This window comes from Lissotriton vulgaris, chromosome 1_2 (genome assembly GCF_964263255.1).
Source record: "Lissotriton vulgaris chromosome 1_2, aLisVul1.2, whole genome shotgun sequence".
Taxonomy (NCBI): domain Eukaryota; kingdom Metazoa; phylum Chordata; class Amphibia; order Caudata; family Salamandridae; genus Lissotriton; species Lissotriton vulgaris.
The window spans coordinates 343,998,018-344,014,220 of NC_141686.1; positions in this window are offsets into that span (position 1 = coordinate 343,998,018).

Genomic DNA, 16,203 nt, shown 5'->3' on the forward strand with positions numbered 1-16,203 from the left:
TCCTGGCAATCGCGGAGCGCGCGGGGGTTAGCCGCAGCTCTCCATCATGACGACGAGGAACCGCACGACCAAGCCAGGTGTCCGAGTCCGTCGCGCCTCGCGGTAATTACAGGTACGGAATGGGTGAAAAGACTACATATCCCATGATGTTCAGCGGCTAGAAGGCGGGGTATAAGTAGACTCCATTTCCGGTAGCAAGTGTCGGATATTTTGGTTCGTGGTTCCTGGCGTTCCTGTCGACCGTGCGGAGAGGTGTTTCCTGCGCTCCTGTTTACCCTGTATCTCAGACGCTGTCTATTGCGTGTGTTTCCGGCTTTGTTTCTCCGGTTCTGTCCTCCGTTGGAGAGCCTTGCCATCGGCTATTGCGGAGGACGGTCTTTATTGTATTTCCGGCTTTGTTTCTCCGGTTCTGTCCTCTGTTGGAGAGCCTTGCCATCGGCTATTGCGGAGGACGGTCTTTGTTGTATTTCCGGCTTTGTTGCTTCGGTTCAGTCCTCCGTTGGAGAGCCTTGTCATCGGCTATTGCGGAGGACGGTCTTTATTGTGCCGAGTTTTCGGTTCACGTTTCCTCCGTTGGCGAGCCTTATTTCTACGGCTATTGCGGAGGAAACAATTGTTTGAGTTTGCGTTATTTCCTGACATAAATCCTCTGTTGGAAAGCCTTCTTTCACCGGCTATTGCAGAGGATTTGCTATATTAGGTCCCAGGCTGGGACGAAGAGTTTTCCTATACCTGAAAGCAACTTCAGTCAGGTAACCTTGTTCTCCTTTCTTTTGGGTGACGTAACCCTTATTTAGTTACTGGGAATTACTGTGAACGCACGTTGCTTTCCTTAGGACCCTGTCTATGTTTCTTCAGGACGCTGATGGAAAAAGATTAGGGTATGTAGAATCCCTCCTTACCATTGTAGGTTTTGTCATTACATGGGTATTAAGGGGGCTGTTTCAATAGTAAGTTTTGTGTTCACAGGGGAAGGCAATCACAGGCTGAATATTCGTACCCTCAGTGGAAGAGAAGCATCTCCTGAGTTAGTGCTGTTCACATTCCCGTTACAGGTATAGCACAGTATAGCCTGATTGGTAGCCTTAGTAGGGAGAATACATTCCTGAGAACTGATACCAATCAATTATTTGTTTGTTTTCTGTCTTCACAGCTCTCCCTCCCTGCAGTCCCCTTTCTTTCCTTCCTGTTTATTATTTTGCCCTCACCTGATCCTTCTCTAGCCCACGGCTATAACAGCATTCGGGGCTTGGATAGATCTGGAGGTGGCCTACCTATACCACAAGCTGATCCTGAGGACGGAGAGGATAACACCAGGGAAGGACGGTCCTGGGAACGGTCCTGGGAAGGGTCCGTCTGCTTCGACCCCGGTTCCAGCAAGTCACCCCCGAAGGAGGACGGGGACGGCCCTGTCACGAAGGCCTTCTTGATCGAACTTTTTGCATCCATCAAGGACGACATCACGGAGCTGAAGTCCCAGCTGGCCTCCGATCTACGCGAGGTCCGCCGAGATGTGGATGGCATCGGAGAGCGGGTGGCGACCCTGGAGGATCACGATCTAGGCCTTGCTGGCGACGTCCACCAGTTACAGCAGGACATGCTCAGACTCCAGGAGCAAAATTTAGACCTTCAGGCCCACTGCGAGGATTTGGAAAATCGGTCCCACCGTAATAACATTCGTATTCGAGCGGTGCCCTGGGAAGGAGAAGGTGGAAACTTGCGGGCGTATGTGGAGGCCCTTTTTCTGCAGATTCTGGCGGAGGTGGATCTCTCGGAGATCCGCATGGACAGAGTTCATCGAGTTGGGTTGCCACGTGGCGCGCGTTCACCGCCGCCGGACATTTTAGTTTGTGTCCATGACTTTCAATTGAAAGAGAGGATCCTACGGAAGGCCAGGGATACTAACAATTTACAATTCCGGGGACACAGCCCCAGCTTTTCCAGGACTTGGCGGCCTCCACATTACAGAAGCGGCGGGACTTCCGCCCGTTCACGGCCTTCCTGCGGGAGCACGGGGTGTCCTATTCCTGGGGCCACCCCTTTCGGCTCATCTTTAGATGGCAGAACAGATTGGTGCAAGTACGATCCCTGGCGGCTGCCAGGGAACTTCTGGGCATGGAGGAAGAAGCCGCGTCGGCTGGCGCTAGCACTTCCCCCAGAAGACGACGCCGTTCCCCGGCATGGCAAAGAGTGGGCCGCACTGGAATGGCGGAAGGCCCGGATCCATCAGTGAGCCAAAGTGAGAGGGGAGAGGCTCTTGCCTCGGTGGCTCTGGTGACTGACTCGAGCTGGATAGACAGCTCTTCGGCAGTCTAGGCTTTCCAAACATCGGCCTGTGGGGCCGGAGGGGCTCTACCACCTCAGGTACGTTAAAGGACCTTGCTCCAATGGAGGGTTACCCCGACCCTGAACTCGAGGGGGGCATTACTTGGGTCTTCTACCCCCGACCCTTATGGTCATGTCCAGCTGCTTCTTCTATTGGACTGTCTTTTCTCTTTAAGGTTCTGGGGCTGTTTTCTTTGTTTAGTATCTTGGGGCTTCTTTGGGTGGGGGGGTGTTGATTTGGAGTGGGCTCAGTGGTGGTAACGGTGGATCTGGTATGACTGTGGGTGTATTCGGGCTGTTTATGGCACTACAGGGGGTTCTGTGTGGAGCGGGGTGGGGGAGGGGAATGTCTAAATGATGCCAGTCACGATAGGTTCATGGAATGTTAAAGCCCTTAATTCCCCCCAAAAGCGTCAGAAGGTGTGGAAATACATTATAGATCCTCATCTGGATGTGGTGGGACTGCAGGAGACTCATTTGGCTCATAGGGACGAAACCAGGCTCAAGAATAGGCAATACCCACTGATTTACAGGTCTTCGGCCTCCACTAAACACCGGGGGGTGGCACTTTTATTTCGCTCTACACTACAATTCCAACCCATGGGTGTGCGTAGCGACAGGGAGGGTAGATGGCTGATGGTGAAGGGGATGCTCCTTGGCAAGCTCTGCACGTGGGTGGTTCTCTATGCGCCGAACACGGGCCAGAATGGGTTCCTTGAGGCTTTCTTGCGGGAGGTGGGGGACTTTGGGGAGGGTGCTTTGGTGGTCATGGGGGATTTCAACTTGGTTTGGGACAAAGAACTTGATTGCTCGCACCAGCAGCGGACGGAGGCAGGCCTCTTTTCCTCCGAGTCGCGTGACGCTATGGAAAGCTTGGGTCTCATTGATAGCTGGCGTGCCCTCAACCCCCACACTAGAGACTATACATTCTTCTCCCATGTTCACCACACGTATTCGCGTCTTGATCACATCTTTCTGAGCCAGTCGTTACAGGGTGACCTGAGGGAAAGTAGGATATTCCCGCTCTCTGTATCGGATCATAGCCTCCTGGCGGTGTGCCTGACTTGGGCCCCAGGGACGTCCCCGCACCGCAAATGGTACTTCCCTATCTCTCTCACACGAGATCAAGAGTCATGCAAAAAACTCAGGGCGGTCATTGGTGAATTCTTTGAGTTTAACAAGGAAGGGGACACTTCGGTTTTCACCCGATGGGACGCCTTTTAAGGCGAAGACACGGGGCACGTGCATTGCTTTGAACAAACTTAGGCGTGAGGAAAGGGAGGCGCTGGAGGCGGAGCTGACGACACTTGAAACTGCGCACAAGCAGAATCCTTCTCGAAGGACGCGTCGTCCGCTTACGGCAGTGCGGGGTAAACTCAGGGCCCACTATAATAACCGGGCGGAGTATACTCTCCTGCGCTTACGGCGTCTTTCTTACGTACAAGGCAATAAAGTAGGGAAACATCTGGCTCGACAGCTTCGCGATAAGCACAAGAGAGAATACATAGGTGGCATCCGGGCGCCCTCGGGCGCCTTGGAGCATCAAGACGCGGCCAAGGCGGAGCTCTTCGGCGAATTTTATGCCGCCCTGTACTCGGCGGATAGCCTGGCGCCGGAGGATCAGGAGGAATACCTGAGGGATCATCCGCTTCCGCAGGTCTCCAAGGAGTGGAATGAACTATTGGAGGCCCCCTTTACAAGGGAGGAGGTGTTGACCGCGATTAAGTCCCTTAAGCCACTTAAGGCACCTGGCCCGGATGGCTTCACGGCACACTTCTATCAGACCTTTGCTTCTGAGTTGGGCAACTTTTTGGTGACACTCTTTAATGGCATGAGGGAGGCGGGTCAGACTATGGGCTCTATGGCGGAGGCGATGATTTCGATCATCCCCAAAGCCGGGAAGGATCCCTCGAAGTGCGAGTCCTACCGGCCCATAGCTCTACTGAATGTAGATGCCAAGTTATATTCCTCCATCTTGGCTGCAAGACTCCAGGACCTTATGCCTGCCCTCATTCACCCCGATCAGTCGGGATTCATAAAGGGTCGCCAGACCCACGACAACACCAGAAGGCTGATTCACCTGATTAAGAAGGCCAATCGCTTCAAGATCCCGGCGGTCTTGGTGGGTCTTGACGCTGAAAAAGCGTTCGACCGGGTAGACTGGAACTTTCTCTCCTCCAGATTCATAGCTATGCTGCGGGCCAAATACCACGGTCCTCGATCGAGAGTCATGGTTAAAGGCCATGTTTCACCCTTCTTTGCGCACTCCCGGGGTACGCGCAGGGCTGTCCCTTATCTCCCCTTCTCTTTGCGCGCAGCATTGAACCCCTAGCTCTTATGGTACGGGAAGACCCGGGCATCAGTGGTCTCCCCTTTTCAGGAGAGCAGCATAAAATTTCCCTCTTTGCTGATGATGCTCTGCTGTCGCTGGCGGACCCTGGAAGCTCCCTTCCACGGGTACAGGAGGTACTCTCTCAGTTTGAGGCAGTGGCGGGTTTTAGGGTCAATCCTAGCAAGTCCTATATCCTTAACCTCACGCTACCATCTGCTGAGGTGGACCGCATCCGGCCGCTCTCGCCCCTATCGTGGACCAGCTCCTCTATACAGTACCTAGGTGTCTGGCTGACCTCGTCCGTCGCCACTCTGTATGCGGCCAACTTCCCGCCGTTGTTGACCCAGATACAGAATGAGCTAAATCGGTGGAAGCCCATGTTCATTTCTTGGCTAGGCCGAATCCATGCTATTAAAATGGCGATGCTCCCCAAGCTCCTGTATCTGTTTCAAGCGCTCCCTATTATATTGGATGGGGGCTTTTTTAGGCGCATTAAGACGATGATCCTACACTACATTTGGCAAGGGGGTCGCGCTAGACTTTCCTTCCTCACGCTGCGACGGCCTTTGAAGAAGGGAGGGGTCGGCCTCCCGGATCTGCACCTTTATTACAAGGCAGCGCAACTCCAAGTGCTGGTGGAATGGACCCAGATGGAATCGGAGAAGCACTGGTTGCATATGGATAGGAGTGTGGCGGGGAGGTCGATATGGGACCTGGTCTGGAAAGCGAAGGGGGATCGTCCTCGGAATGCCTATATTAGCACTCCTACGAGCACTACCCTTGTCATATAGTTAATGCTTTTCTATATATTGTGTTAAGTTAGCATGAGCTTATTAAATGTTTAAACAACATATTTTCCTTCGGCTTCAGTTTGCACAGGGCACATAATTATTATTGTAGCTTTCAACCTAGACGAAAGATGTGATTTATTGAGAATAATATGTTATTGCTCTGATATCAGTCGTGCCTGGTACACTTGGTACACTGTCTGCACACTGAGATCTATAGCCTCTAAGAATAACCTAACACAAGGTTGCTGGGAGGCCTGATCCTCGCACCACATTAGACATAACACAAATAATGTTGCTGCCAACATTGGGCTCTACGCGGGTTTAAGATGCGCCGAGACACCCACGGGTAATTGTCGCGCAATAAAAATCTCAAATAAATAAATAGAGTTACTGAGAATGCAAAAACACACTTGATGGTGCTTCGCATGAAGAGAGTTGGTAGCTGATGATGTGCTCTTCTTCTGCTAACATTTAGAGGTATGGCCCGCCCTGCTAAAAACCCAAATGAGACCTTCTTAGGTATAATATAGTATGCTAAATAGGGTGCGCGAAATATAGGTGATATAAATTTCTATAGATTTTGCATTATAATATGCTATCACCGTTCGCTTACTATGGACTAGTGACTATGCTGATAACTCTGGTTTTTATAATATGTATGTTGGTATTATATAAGATACTGCGTTTGAGAACCTTGCATTGAAAAATAAATATTTCAAACTTGCACGTGTGTTCTTTTACTCCCTGTTATGGTTTGAAATGATTATAAAGCGAAAGAGTGTTCATGTGTTCCACGATACCTGAGGTACCCTAAGTTCATGTTCTGGATTGTCTAAGTCATTGGGAGTTTGTTGGGGCCAATGAGACACTGTAGCTAGCTTGGTAAGGGGATTTCTGATACTAAGGTGAGTTTTGGGTCACCCGAACTCACCCAGGTTCTAGATCTCTGTGCACAGTTCTGTGGGAGAACGGAAACCCTGCTACATGGCGCCCAACGGTTGTTGGCCGTATATCATGACACTCGAGTAGTATATCATTCAATCCTTAACTCCTTCATTCCCGTTTCCGGAAAACGGCGGTGTCGGAAAAACCTACCTATTTTGTAATAGGTCTTTTTAAGCTTGAATCTATCTAAAAACGGTTTCCTTGAATTACAACCCAGTTGTGCTACAAAGTAATCTTTGTTTTTTCGCACTCCTGTGCAGTCATGGCACAAGCCGTGGACATCCCGCTGCATAGTCGCATTGCGGTGCGGGACCATTTGCGGGCTTATGATGTCCCTTTAGAAGGCTTGGCTGTGGTTCTGGTTGTGAGTGCGGAACATGCTTACCCTTACGAACTGTTTTATTCGTGGGTGACATTTCCGGCGGTGGATGCAAATTCTGGTGTGTTCCACTCGTACACTCCGTCAGCTGTACCTGCTGCGTATGCTCCGTACAGAGCACAGGAAGTACCTATTGATGTTTGGCAGCATGGATTTTGGTTTGGTGGCGCCCTACCACACGCTTTAACCGCTCCGAGGTTAGGTCATTTGTCCATTCCGGGCACGCCTTGGCCCGCTTTGGCTGGATTTACTCCTCACCCTAATCGCGCAACTTGTAACGTGGCTGTCCGGCAACGTCTTCACGAGGTCGCGGTTCAAGTGATTAGGGCACTTGTTCATTACACAAGTCGTAATGTTCAAGACGTAGCCCCCAGGGGTGCACAGCTTCAAGCAGGGCAGGCTGGTTTGAAAATCAGTCCTGTCATGGTGAATTCCATAATGGGCAATAAGCCCCAGGATAAGGATGACTTTCCTTTCTGGCTTGCCGAGAAATTCGACCAGCTGGAGGCTGTGTTTCCTAACACGAATCCTGGTGAAAAACACCGGATTCTTACACTTAGTTTGCCGAAAGATTTGGCCCCTGAGCTTGTTGACTGTGAAACATGGGGTAAGACTTTTGCAGCAGTCTATTTGAGGTGCTTTGGCTCCCCGTCTATGTCCAACCTGTCTGCGGTCCTTAAACGTGTTCAAGATGATCACGGACCGGAATCAGCGGTTGAGTTGGGTATGTGCCTGTGTGGATCCTTTGAGGTGGTTTGCGATCTGATCCTTGCGAACGTCAAGGGGGATGCAGTGAACTTCCAGGTGGCTAACGCCTTGGAGTTAATTCCCGACGCGGACAAACCCCGTCAGTTAGCAAGGATAATTGTGGCGGCTTATAAAATGGTTGGCCGCAATGCCAAGGGTCTTAAGACTTTTTCTGATAAGGAGAAAAAGCAGCCCCAGGGACAGTCTTCGGAGGCAAACGCTCAGCCCAAGTCCAGAAAACAAAATTGGCCTAAAAAACAGAATCAGGGTAAGCAACAACAACAACAACAACAAACACAGGTTTCGCGCCCTGCGTCTCCGTTGCCTGCGCAGTCGGATTGTGTTTATGATTTGCGCAACCGCGCGATGATTAAGACACCTGAACGTTTTCAGGCCTCTGACCAACGCTCTCCTCGTTCCTTTCAGGACTCATCGGCTCCGCCAACCGGTGGTGGAGGGGGCGGCAGGGGCCGGGGTGACCAGCAAGGACGTGGTCAGCCCCGCCCGCGCAACGGTGCAGACAAGCAGGAGGGCTCTACGCCTCAGAGACCGCAGTTTGCCAAGAAGAAAGTCGCATCCTTGACAGCGCATCGATATGCCCCAGATTGTGAGAACGAGGCTTCGGAATCTGACTTGGGCTCTGGCCTTGCTGGACAGCGCGGCGGAGATTACCATAGTGAGAGAGGCCCTCCATCCACTACTGAAGGTGACAGCGACTGACACTTATGTTGTGATTGAAACAGCAGATACAAGAGTTGCTCCCCCTGATAGACTTTTTGAAATTGAATTTGAATTTGAATTGAATTTTGAATTTTAAATTATTTATTTAGCGCACGTTCACCAGCGGCTTCATGGCGCTGCAACTTGCAGAATGCAGGGCAGGAAGGCAAAACTAAGCTAAGGGAATACGAAGTGTTGGAGAACTAATTAAAAGCCTTGGTGAATAGATGAGCTTTAAGTTGTTTCCTGAATTGCAGGTAGAGAGTCGAGGCTCTGAGCTCTGGAGGCAGGGAGTTCCAAAAGAGTGGAGCACGGGTCGCAAATTTCCATCCTCCCCATTTCTTCCTCCGGAACCGCGGGACTGTGAGAAGGGATTTGGTGGATGAACGTAATTCCCTGGTAGGAACATAGGGGGTGATCTCAGATGAGATAAAAGCCGGAGGCGTGCCCAGTCGAGCTTGGAAGGTGATGGAGGCGAGCTTGAACTGGACACGCTCACGGACTGGGAGCCAATGCAGAGATTTGAGGATGGGGGTGACATGGTGGAATTTTGGCAATTTAAACACCAAACGCGCTGCCTGGTTTTGAATCTGCTGCAACCGCATTAGACTATATGCAGGTATACTAGCATATAGGGCGTTGCCGTAATCCAGGCGGGAGATGACCATTGCCAGGGTAATCAGCTTCAGGGCGTCAAAAGAAAAGAAACGGGACACCTTGCGTATAGTGCGCAGTGAAAGAAAGGAAGAGGACACCAAAGAACTAACCTGGGAGTGAAGGGTGAGTTGGGAATTGAGTTTAATGCCTAATGTTTTTACTGAGGTAGAGGGGACAGGTGGAGAGCCTAGGGAACAGGGCCAAAACAGAGAAGACCAGAGACTGGATGAACCACCTGTCAACACCAGCTCAGTCTTGTCTGGGTTGAGTTTTAGATGGTTGTGGTTCATCCAGTCACGGATGTGAATCATAGTGGATTGAAAATTAGAAACAGAATAAGGGGAAGAAGATAGATTAAAGACAAGTTGGAGGTCATCCGCATAATTATATACGGAGACCTCCATCTGTTGCAGTGAGAAAATAGTAAAGGTTGAACAGAAGGGGTGAGAGGGAAGAACCTTGGGGGACCCCGCACTGAACTTTCCGGAAGTCCGCAGAAAAATCACCGCAGAAATTGTCCTGTTTATTGAAGGTGACATACAGCGTACGGTTAAAGGGGTATTTTGGGAAAATCTTTCGTCTACATATGACATTTTGCTTTCGGAAGCTGACTGGCCCCCACCTTTTGTGCTCGCAGCTCCACGAGGGGAGGAGGTAATCCTCCCCAGTTTCGCGAACACGGTTTTGAGAGTGGAAGCGCTGCACTTTGCAGAAGAGTGGGCTCTGGCGCTTGCACCGGCTGTGTACCGTAATCAGTGTGGCTGGGATAAATTGTCCCCGAACCACGAGATTCCTTTACGGTCTCAGCCGCAGCCTCAAGCTCAGTATCCCATACGACGTGAAGCCAAAGCTTCGGTCGCAGCGATCCTTGAACAATTGGAATATCAAGGTGTAATTGAAACGTGTGTGTCACTGATGAATAACCCCCTTTTTACTGTAAACAAGTCGGACGGCTCTTACCGTTTGGTTTTGGATTACCGGCATTTAAACTCGCATTGCCGTAACTGTGCAGTTCAGAATACTCACGGCTCTGCCCTTGTAAATAGTCTTGTGCGTAAGCGGTTCAAAACCACGCTTGACATTTCCAATGGTTTTTATGCCCATTCATTGGACAGTCTAAGTTCCCAATGGACTTCTTTCACATGCGGCGGGGTCCCAAAAATGTTTCGGCGTCTTCCAATGGGCTATAAGTATAGTCCTGGCGTATTTTCCGCATGCATTGTCTCTCTGTTGGAGAGGATCGACCCAGATGCTTGTTCCTATGTGGATGATATCTATCTCACAGACGACGAACTTTGGGAGCATCTGTGTCGAGTGAACAGTATTATTTGTAACTTTGCAGACATGGGTTACAAGTTTAATTTTGCGAAATCGCACATTGCAGAATACACAGTGTTGTTTCTAGGCTATGAACTAACTAATGAAGGAAAAGGCTTGGCTCCTCACTTCCTGGAGAAGTGTGCTCAGTTGCGCTCTCCGACAACACTGAAAAAATTACAATCTTTGCTGGGCTTTTTGAATTTCGGGAGGACATACATTCCGGAATATGCCCAGCGTATCAAGCCTTTGTATGCTTTGATACAACCATCTTTTTCCAAATCATGCTGGCTGCCTGAGCATTCGGCTATTCTGCAGTCTTTGCAAGCTGACTTCCTCGCTTCTGAATACTTACAGACTCGTGATAATCAAACCAACCTGGTGATAAGAATTGTCCCGGGGACGGTAGGTTTCACGTACCTATGGCTTACAAGTCACACTTGTACACTTCGGCTGAATTGCGTTTTTCAACTGTGGAGAAAGTTTTGATGGCTGTGCAGATGGCCATTCTTAAGGAACGTGCCCTGTCACAGGGAAAACGCATGTTGGTTGTTACCCCGTGTCCTGCCTTGGAGGCAGTTACGAAAGCCAGTGTACCAAATTCTAAAGCTTTGCACCCCCGGTGGATTCAATGGGCTGCATCCTTGTCATCCCAGGATGTCACGTTTATTTTTGACGCCACGTTACGGTCGCAGGAGTTCTTACAGTATGAGTTTGTTCATCCTGCTCCTTTAGCAATGCGGCCGTTGGAGGATTTCCATTGCATCATTTACACTGATGGTTCGGCGCAGGTTGCGCATGGCTCTAAACATGCCTACGTTTCCACTTGCGCCATTGTGGTCGGTGCCATGGTGAACGATGAATTCAAGTCCAGTGTCGTGCACACGCAGACGCTTGGGGACTGCACCGCACAATTGGCTGAGCTTCGTGCTCTGATGCTTGCATTGGAGTACGCAGATCCGAGTGTGACGACTTTGGTCGTAAGTGACTCTTACTACTGTGTCCAGTCTTACAATGAGAACTTGTTCTTTTGGATTCAGAATGAATTTCATGATTCCAAAGGTAGCACTATAAAACATAAGATGATCTGGGTCCGAGTGGCAGAACTCAAAGAGAAGTTGCCGCTCGTGTTTGTAATTCATACTCTTGGCCATCAGCGCGTGGGGGTCCACGCTGTCAGAAATTCGTTTGCTGATGAGGCAGCGAAGTCTGCAGTATCAAAATACTTAGTTGCAGCAGTAACGAGGTCCAAAAGTAAGATAGATGATGACATCTTGGCAGCGGTTGCTGCTACTGAGAAGGGAAGTAAATATCCTGCGGGGTTCCCTTCTAAATACACATACCACTTAAGTCCCGATAAGGTTCCTTGTGGGAAAATTCCTGAAGTTGGCGAACATTTTAATTCCCAACTCGGATCGCAGGGCTTCTTTGATTACAGCGGCTCATGAAGGTGCGGCGTCTGCGCATGCGGGCGTCTCGGCCACTGTAACTCAGCTACAACAGAGGTTCTGGTGGCTGGGACTGTACAAACGGACGCGCGATTATGTCCTTCAATGTGACATTTGCCAGCAGATTAAGCCTTCAACTGCTGCGCGTCCGCCTCAGACACAGTTGTACATTTCTAATAAACCACTGGGGTGCATTTATTTAGACCACTGCGGTCCTTTTTCTTCTGATACTGCATATAAGTATATCTTAGTAGCAGTTTATTCATGCACACGCTTTGTGTGGGTATGGCCCCATCGGAGCGCTGATTCACGGACTGTCATTAAGGATTTGCGAGTCTTTGTAGGGATTTTTGCCTGTGGTACCTTCCATTCGGACCAGGGTCCGGCTTTCGCCTCTAAGGCGTATAAGGATGCTATGGTTTCGTTGTGGGTCCAAGTCAAGTTTTCGTCTCCGTACAGACCCGAGGGAAATAGTGTAGTTGAACGAATGAACCGTGACTTAAAGCAATCTTTGACAGCTCGAGTTATAGGCACTGGCAGAAACTGGTTAGCCCACCTCAATGGCGTGCAGCGTGCACTTAATAATCTCCCTAGAAGGTCTCTGGGTGGGCGGACCCCATACGAAATGCTCTTTGGTATCAAGATGTACGTCCCTGACCTCGACGGTCTAGACTGCAAGGCCCAGGCCACGGCCTTTGACGTAGATGAACATTGCAATGTTTTACAGGATCTACAAAAGACCAGAGACAGTCTAGCAAAGGAACATTTGCCCTCCACATCGGATGATGCGTTGCAGATCCCGGTAGTTGGCTGGCTACCCCAAGTTGGAGAACTGGTTCGAGAGAAGATCGATAACAAGAAAGAGTTTGGTCCCTCATATCGAGCACCGGTTCGAGTTCTTGGAGTGAAGGGCACGAGAACAGTCATATTACCACCACTTCCAGGTCGTAAGGAAAACAGATTTATCTCTATTGACAATGTCAAGACACACAGGGTGGCCGATTCTTCATAGCATGACACCGGCTATGTCCTGTCCTTCCATGGTGAGGCATTCTGTGCTGGCTATTACTTCTGGTGCAGAACAGGAGGTGTCCCTGGAGATGCCTGCCATATCAAGTCCTTTATTAAATACTATTCCTGCTACTAACATTGATGAGCTGAACTACACCTATCCTGCTGACTTATCTATGCCAGATTTACATGACTCATTTGGCCGACTAGTCACGATTCTCTTTTGACTCTGTTTCGGAACTTTCAAAGAAACCCTCAACTATTGCAAAATATGCCACCTTATTTAAAAAACATTTTTTAATTACCCCTTGGACATACATTTGGTTGATTCTATTTTCATTTTACCTTTTTATGTCAATTGGTTTTGTGTTTTATTTTTTCCGCCTGATCGATGGTCACTATGTTAAAGAAAGAACAGGAATTCGGTACCTTAATGGAACATTGGCCCCTCTTTCCTCTTCACATTCAGCACACAGACTGAAACGAAACTTGAATACAGTCAACATTACTGCTTGGCCTGTCCTTGATGGGATTGTGTGGGATGCGGTTAGATTTCAAATACATGGGCCCACTGAAGTGATTAATGTTCCGAATGTGCTTAGAGTAAACATGGGGGATGTGATTAAACAAAATATACGTTTTGATGATTGGGATATTCAGGCCGTAGAAGCATTGTTCTCTGATTTGAAATACTATGCTGCCTTTGATGCTGAGGATTTATATTTAGATTCTATTAATTATGGTGATTTGTTTTGTTTTCAACATTATGGTAATCATTTTTTACATAAGACAAATTCCAGGAGGGTTGCTGTAAATTACACACAGTGGGAACATTGCCCTGCTCCATTGGGAGGCAGCTCCAATACATTTCTGAAAAAATACACTTATTTTACAGACTTTAATCAATCAAATCCTGAGTCATTTTATTTCAAAATGACACAAAAGTCCATGTCCAAAGTTAGACTTACCGATACAAAATTGCTGTATTCGAAGTCCTTTCTAGACAGATTAGCTGTAGATGGTTATGAGTTTTGGAAAGGAACAATTGACCTTAAATCGGTTTGGGGTACCAAAGATTGGCAGGTACAAGGCACTGAGGCTTTGCACAGTGCATGTCTCATCCCGAATCACATGTTGTTTCTAAATTCGTCCATTTTCCAAACATGCTTTGGATTGGCTACTTCTAAATAATTAAATACACCAATTATCCCCGATTTGGAAGAATATTCAGGATGGGGTAATTATACTGAATTGTCCATTCATGAGTTGCAAGCTCTATTGCACAATTCATCCTTTAATATATCCAGTTTGGATTCGAAGGGTTGGCTGATGTGGCATAGGAGTGCTGGTTCTTGCCAACGTCGTTTTCTGGGTTTGGCTGAAGGTTTCACTGAAGTCAGGCCTGATCCCCGTTTTGAAACTGATTATACTGTCACCACTTATTCTGTGGGGAAACTGTGTCAGAATTGGTTACAATATTCCACTTTAGCTGCAGTTAAACTACATCTGTCTTAGTTAACTGAAAACGTGGATTTGAATGATTTTATAAAAGGCCCAGCTAAGGGTAGATCTAAACGGTGGATTTATGCAGTTTACAATGAAATTTGGAAATTTTCGCAAATTGAGGCTGCTAAGAGCGATTGACCAAGCAAATTTGGAAAAGGTGCTTGCAGTTGTCGATAACAGTATTAACATGCTTTCTTCCCGAATTTACACGTTGAATAATATTGTCTCTTCTGTGGTCGACATTGTAAATGATGAAGTATCTGTATTGTACCATGGACAAAATCAATTGCGTTCTGTGATGCAGTTTGCGTGGACACTACAGACTCCGAAATCTGGTTGCGTTCCTTGGAGTTACATGAACGTGTCGTCCCTATTTGCCCCATTTAATTTGACTGACAAACAGCGCATGCTTTCCATGCGAGATGCATCATTTTCTATGTTACACATTGAAAAGTTAGAATCTTTGCCATTTTCTGTAGCTGAAGCAGCTGCTGCTACATGGCTTATCCATGGTGTTAGTACTTTACCATTTGCTTTGTATAAATTTACTAATTGTATGAGGTATATTGCTATAGGGCGATATGAACCACTAGGCAGTGCTTTCCTACATGAGGCATGGTCTTTACCATACACCTACAGATGCCTGAAGGATGGAAAGGAGGTGAATCTGAATGGTGAAGAATGCACACAGTCACCTGACCGTTCACTGATATGCAGACATATCCAGTTGCATGGTTCTTGTAATCAGGACCGGCCTAATTTGGCCTGTGTTTTAAAAGGCACACCGGTTCCTGCAATTGTTCCCACATTCACATTATTGGCAAACGGTAGTTATTTGCTTTTGAATGACGAGGAGTGTTGTGGGTTAATGGTCGGTATCGCCTATGTGGTTACTGTATCAGAACGTGTGGTGTTTTGCAAGAACGTGTTATATCCACTCACGCATGGGAATTCAGATGTTTCCATCTGGCCGCGCATCCCAACCTTGAAAGCGGAGTTCAATGGTATGAGCAGAATAAGGGCTCTTTTGTCTCAAAAGGAAGTGGCCCTGAGCTCGGCCTGTGAAACTTATGTCCTTCACATAGCTAACACACGCACAGAGGTGCAGGCATTTTTAAATACTGACTTGCCGTTTCATTTCTGCGAATTAATACATCAGATCTTTAATGCCTCCTTCACGTCTGGCTTAGCTCATTTTTTTAAATTGGTTAGCAGTGGTCTCGTGACTACGTTTGAAAAGATTTTTGGTGTTATCCCAGCTTTCTTTCATTCAATATTTTCGAGCTTGTTTGGCGGATTGCCTGTTTTGCTGGTTTTAGCTGCAGGTGTTTTGGTGTTATTCTGCTTCCTAAAACATGGATGCCCATCCTGCGCAAGAAGCCGCTCAGCCCCTTCTGACACTATTTCGCAACCGGATGCTTGATTACTATGGCACCTTGCTGCTTGCGACCTTAAGCACGGCATTTGGATTATCGTTTCGATTTTCCTATTTCACATGTGTCCAGCCAGTGTTTCATTGCCTGAGCTGCGAATTTGACTGGGCCATTGATTTGTGTCCCTGCTTGCCGTTATCTCCTGAAGTCGATTTTATTCACCTGATGGGCCCTGTAGTTGCTCACGAGTTGATTTGTTCTGGCGAAAGGATTATGGCCTTGGCAGCGATGCATGGACTAATGGGTCAGTGGGACATCCCGCAGCGGCGCATGAGCTTCTGGCACATAGCGTTCTTGAGAACCCACCGAGTTGTCCTCTGATGTTGCTAGAGGGTTCGGTGTTGGATGAGCACGTATGTTCTTTCCCATTGCTTAATTGGATGGCTGAACTGTTTCCGGATGATGACAGTGATTTCATGTTGGAAGCTGTGGCTACCTATTTTGCATATTCTATCCACCCATGAGTGGCTTTGGAGACTTTCACTATACGGGCACGGGACTTTTTAGTAATTCTGAATGGTGGCGTTTTTCTTACCAACAATTTACTTCATATGTTCTAGGCCTGTCATTTTATATTAGGCCTCGAGTTCGA